The sequence below is a fragment of the Triticum aestivum genome, chromosome 2D (assembly GCF_018294505.1).
Source record: "Triticum aestivum cultivar Chinese Spring chromosome 2D, IWGSC CS RefSeq v2.1, whole genome shotgun sequence".
In the NCBI taxonomy this organism is placed as follows: Eukaryota; Viridiplantae; Streptophyta; class Magnoliopsida; order Poales; family Poaceae; genus Triticum; species Triticum aestivum.
This window is the reverse complement of record NC_057799.1, coordinates 585,839,749-585,845,437: the sequence shown is the minus strand read 5'-3', so window position 1 is coordinate 585,845,437 and position 5,689 is coordinate 585,839,749.

Sequence of the window (5,689 nt, the reverse complement as noted above, 5' to 3'; positions counted from 1 at the left end):
CTCATATATTGCATGAAAGTTGAAAGAGTTTGACAAGGCTAAGTATGAAACAATTGCTTGGCTTGTCATCGGGGTTGTGCATGATGGGAGCATTTTGTGTGACGGAAATGAAGCATGGCCAAACTATATGATTTTTTAGGGATAAGCTTGCTTTGGCTATGTTATTTTGATAAGACATAATTGCTTGGTTAGCATGCTTGAAGTATTATTATTTTTATGTCAATATTAAACTTTTGTCTAGAATCTTTTGGATCTAAAACATTCATGCCACAATAAAGAGAATTACATTGAGAAATATGTTAGGTAGCATTCCACATCAAAAATTCTGTTTTTATCACTTACCTACTCGAGGACGAGCAGGAATTAAGCTTGGGGATGCTGATACGTCTCCAACGTATCTATAATTTTTGATTGTTCCATGCTATTATATTATATGTTTTGGATGTTTAATGGGCTTTAATATACCCTTTTATATTATTTTTGGGACTAATCTACTAACCGGAGGCCTAGTGCGAGTTGCTGTTTTTTTTGCCGATTTCAGTGTTTCGCAAAAAAGGAATATCAAACGGAACGAAACCTTCACGAGGATTTTTTTGGAACAAACGCAATCCAGGAGACTTGGAGTGGAGGTCAAGGAAGCAACGAGACACCCACAAGGCAGGAGGGCGCGCCCAGGGGGGTAGGCGTGCCCCCACCCTCGTGGGCCCCTCCTAGCTCCACCGACGTACTTCTTTCGCCTATATATACCCTGGTACCCTAAAAACATCTAGGAGAGCCACGAAACCACTTTTCCACCACCGCAACCTTCCAGACCCGTGAGATCCCATCTGGAGCCTTTTCCGGTGATCTGCCGGAGGGGGATTCGATCATGGAGGGCTTCTACATCAACACCATAGCCTCTTCGATGATGTGTGAGTAGTTTACCGCAGACCTTCGGGTCCCTCTCTTTGGTTCTCAATACAAAGTTGTCCTCGATGTTCTTGGAGATCTATTCGATGTAATACTTTTTGCGGTGTGTTTGCCGAGATCCGATGAATTGTGGGTTTATGATTCAGATTATCTATGAACAATATTTGATTCTTCTCTGAATTCTTATATGCATGATTTGATATCTTTGCAAGTCTCTTCGAATTATCGGTTTAGTTTGGCCTACTAGATTGATCTTTCTTGCAATGGGAGAAGTGCTTAGCTTTGGTTTCAATCTTGCGGTGTCCTTTCCTAGTGACAGTAGGGGCAGCAAGGCACGTATTGTATTGGTGCCATCGAGGATAAAAAGATGGGGTTTATATCATATTGCTTGAGTTTATCCCTCTACATCATGTCATCTTGCCCAATGTGTTACTCTGTTCTTATGAACTTAGTACTCTAGATGCATGCTGGATAGCGGTCGATGCGTGGAGTAATAGTAGTAGATGCAGAATCGTTTCGGTCTACTTGACACGGACGTGATGCCTATGTTCATGATCATGCCTAGATACTCTCATACCTATGCGCTTTTCTATCAATTGATCGGCAGTAATTTGTTCACCCACCGTAAATTATGCTATCTTGAGAGAAGCCACTAGTGAAAACTATGGCCCCCGGGTCTACTTTACATCATATAAGTTTCCTATCTACTATTTTAGTTTACTATCTATTTTATTTTGCAATCTTTATTTTGCAATATATACAACAAAAATACCGAAAATATTATCTTATTATCTTTATCAGATCCCACTTTTGCAAGTGGCCGTGAAGGGATTGACAACCCCTTTATCGCGTTGGTTGCAAGGTTCTTGATTGTTTGTGCAGGTACTAGGTGACTTGCGTGTAGTCTCCTACTGGATTGATACCTTGGTTCTCAAAAACCGAGGGAAATACTTACGCTACTTTGCTGCACCACCCTTTCCTCTTCAAAGGAAACCAACGCATGCTCAAGAGGAAGCACTCGGCTGCAAAAGATATCTCAAATGTAGTCCGGCGTTGGAGCTCGGATGCAAGAGGACACCTCCGCACGGGAACAACTTCAAACCCAAGGTGTGGCGTAAAAAATAATAATAAGGGTTTGATAAAGGCCGAGAACTTAAAGGGGCTCCTTGGATACCCGACGTGTAAACTCTTCGGATTCACTTTGGCGATCCTCAAGATCGAAGATGAGATGATTTGTTGAACCAGGTTTCAAGACCGACGACCGAAGATAAAGATCAGTTCGAAAGAATCGAGGAGCGTCCCCAACTTGAAGACCGGTTCAGGGGGCTACTGACGGTATCCTGGACTAGGGGGTACTCACCACGTCGTCTCCAGATCAGTTGGATTGGGCCGAGGACCCCCATGGCCGTTTGCTCATGGGCCAGTTCGGACAGGCGATGTATACACGAGGAAGATTCCACAAGACTTGGTGATCAAGACAAGGAGTCCTCTCCACCGGCGTATTCGACTAGGACTCTTGTTATCCTAGGCCTCTGGTACATTATATAAGCCGAGGCCGGGCTAGTCGAAGGGGATAGGCTAGATCATTATGACATCACTCATCATACCCCTAGGGTTTAGATCACAACATATGATCTCGAGGTGGATCAACTGTGTACTTGATACTCCATCAATATAAGCAAGAGCAGGACGTAGGGTTTCACCTCCATCAAGAGGGCCCGGACCTGGGTAAAACATCATCTCCTTCGTTCCTGTTACCATTGATCTGAGAATCCACAGCTCGGGACCCCCTACCCCGAGATCTGCCGGTTTTGACACCGACAGAGAGGCAGCCAGAAGTAGTACAAAGCCCCTCCGTAGTAGTAGTAGTAGTAGTAGTAGTAGTAGTAGTAGTAGTAGTATTTAGGGGCTATTTTGTCCGGTTCATTTGACTATAGATGTGGTGGAACTATACAACATACTTAAAATTAGCTAGTATATATAGTTGAACTAGCTATTTCAGTACGTGGTTGGCAACAATTGGGGAAAAGTTTGGTTGGTTTAGCTGTCGAGTTGAACTGTTTGCATAAATTAAGAACGACTGCTTAATCTATGAATGAAATCTATGTTTAATTACTGAATTTTAGTTGCAAATTAGATACTGCTAGTGATTTTTAGCTTCATATTTTGACAAATAGCAGTGTTACAAGGATTGACAAATCTTACCAAATTGTTTGTACGTGGTTGCACATGGGTCATCCAAAACAACCGTTTGCGTTGAAGGGATGCACAAATCCTGCACTGCTCTCACTTTGCATACGGGTGTTCTATCTAAAACGTTTGCTATCAAGAGCTGCAGAAATCCTGCTCGGCACATTTTTTCTTGGCTTCCTGGGGAAGCTGTCGGTTTGCATACGGGTGTTCTAACTAAAACATTTGCGATGAGTTTTTTATATTTAAAAAGTGAATTAAACTGTAGCTTGGGCTCCATTAATGGAGAGGATGCGAGCAATGCGGGCGGCCATGGAAGTCAAAGGGCTCGCTTCCCAGTGAGCCTGCGCAACGTATAGCTCGCACGCTTCCTGGTGAGCCTGCGCACTCAAGGACAACTTGCACGCCTCTTAGTCAGCCTACGCACCCGGACGGTGCTCGCACGCCTCCCGTTCAGTCAAGGTCAAGCAGCTATCCACACAGCACCTCCTACGGCCATTAAAAGCAAGACACGTGGCGTCACGTGAATGGTTAACAGAATTTTGGATTTACTAGAATTTAAAAACCAGGCATCTCAATGTTTTGCCGACAATCAACGGTGCCCTCGTGTTTGAAATTCATTCCCATTTCTTGCGTGGGACCTAAGCATGCACCCAAGGACACAGATTTGTTTTTTCAACCAATTTATATGCACTGGAGCATGTGCATGTAGTTCAAATTTGAAGTATGCACATAAATGCATTGAAAACTCAGTTAATGCATAAAAATGTCCAAACGAACCCCGAAAAATCACAAAAATTCACACAACACTCATGTTGTTCTATGTTGACAAAGAAAAAATTGAAAGCAATAAGAGGCAATGGATATCGTTTCGTCCCCAAAGGTGGGACGTTCCCTACCGAAAACCATCATGCTTGTTGTGAGAAGCTCCGGTTTGTGAGAAGCATATACCCAAACCTGCCCCAAATGGGACGAAATTTGTACCACGGCATGTTGATGCCGCTCCATGATAGCATGCCAAGTTTCATGAATTTCAGACGAGTATTGGATTTACTAGAATTTATAAACCAGGCATCTCAATGTTTTGCCGGCAATCAACGGTGCCCTGGTGTTTGAAATTCATTCCCATTTCTTGCATGGGACCTAAGCATGCACCCAAGGACACAGATTTGATTTTTGAACCAATTTTCTATGCATTGGAGCATGTGCATGTAGTTCAAATTTGAATTATTGACATAAATGCATTGAAAACTCAGTTAATGTATAAAAATGTCCAAATGAACCCCAAAAAATCACAAAAATTCACACAACACTCCTGTTGTTCTATGTTGACACGAGAAAACAAATTGAAAGCAATAAGAGGCAATGGATATCGTTTTGTCCCCAAAGGTGGGACATTCCCTACCGAAAACCATCATGGTTGTTGTGAGAAGCTCCGGTTTGTGAGAAGCATATACCCAAACCTGCCCCAAATGGGACAAAATTTATACCACGGCATGTTGATGCCGCTCCATGATAGCATGCCAAGTTTCATGAATTTCAGATGAGTTTTGGATTTAATAGAATTTAAAAACCAGGCATCTCAATGTTTTTCCGGCAATCAACGGTGCTCTGGTGTTTGAAATTCATTCCCATTTCTTGCATGGGACCTAAGCATGCACCCAAGGACACATATTTGATTTTTCGACCAATTTATATGCAATGGAGCATGTGCATGTAGTTCAAATTTGAATTATGCACATAAATGCATTGAAAACTCAGTTAATGCATAAAAATGTCCAAACGAACCCCGAAAAAATCACAAAAATTCACACAACACTCCTGTTGTTCTATGTTGACACAAGAAAAAATTTGAAAGCAATAAGAGGCAATGGATATCGTTTCGTCCCCAAAGGTAGGACGTTCCCTACTGAAAACCATCATGCTTGTTGTGAGAAGCTCCGGTTTGTGAGAAGCATATACCCAAACCTGCCCCAAATGGGACAAAAAATTTACCACGGCATGTTGAGGCCGCTCCATGATAGCATGCCAAGTTTCATGAATTTCAGACGAGTTTTTGATTTACTAGAATTTAAAAACCAGGCATCTCAATGTTTTGCCGGCAATCAATGGTGCCCTGGTGTTTGAAGTTCATTCCCATTTCTTGCATGGGACCTAAGCATGCACCCAAGGACACAGATTTGATTTTTCGACCAATTTATATGCACTAGAGCATGTCCATGTAGTTCAAATTTGAATTGTTCACCTGAAATGGCTAGAAAACCAATTTAATGTGTAAAATGTTCAAATGAACCATGAATAATTCCAATTCTTTTACGACACACATATAGTTGCATGTTCACTCCAGATAAAAGGTCCAGCAATTCAAATATCGTCCATTGCCGCTGTGATCCCATTATGTAATTCAAATCAAGATGAAAAATCAAGTAGATCGCACACAGTTTATTATCAGCAACCGTGTGTGAGATGCAGCACAAAATATCCTAGAGCACTGTCGGTGTATAGTACGCCTATGGCTTACGCGAGAAGGTGCGTCGGCTATAGTCCACAGCCGGTGTCTCAAGCACACTAGCTCACTCCCCAAATATCA